The 430-nt window shown below is 54.9% G+C and overlaps 1 pseudogene; it reads right to left on the bottom strand.

Moving 5' to 3' along the window:
- Nucleotides 1–312: 312 nt before the first annotated feature.
- On the bottom strand, nucleotides 313–430 carry LOC126337095 (5S ribosomal RNA; annotated as a pseudogene).

Below are 430 nucleotides of genomic sequence, written 5' to 3'. Positions count from 1 at the left end.
AAACATCAGTTTAACTAGAGAAGATAACGACACAGACTCTGTAACCAATACCGGCTTGAGTCACCGAATTCACAATGAAATTTAACAGACGAGAATAAACTAAACTCCTCCCGCACACGCCATGAAGGTCCAAGGGTACCGACCGGCCGCCGTGTCATCCTCATCCCATAGGCGTCACTGGATGCGGATATGGAGGGGCATGTGGTCAGCACACCGCTCTCCCGGCCGTATGTCAGTTTCCGAGACCGGTGCCGCTACTTCTCAATCGAGTAGCTCTTCGCTTTGCCTCACAAGGACTGAGTGCACCCCCCTTGCCAACAGCGCTCGGCAGACCTGACGGTCACCCATCCAAGTGCTAACCCAGCCCGACAGTGCTTAACTTCGGTGATCTGACGGGAACCGGTGTTGCCACTGCGTCAAGGCCGTTGGC

Source organism: Schistocerca gregaria, chromosome 2, assembly GCF_023897955.1.
Source record: "Schistocerca gregaria isolate iqSchGreg1 chromosome 2, iqSchGreg1.2, whole genome shotgun sequence".
NCBI classification, from domain to species: Eukaryota; Metazoa; Arthropoda; class Insecta; order Orthoptera; family Acrididae; genus Schistocerca; species Schistocerca gregaria.
The sequence above is the reverse complement of the archived record's forward strand: the minus strand, read 5'-3'. Positions and strand labels throughout refer to the sequence as shown.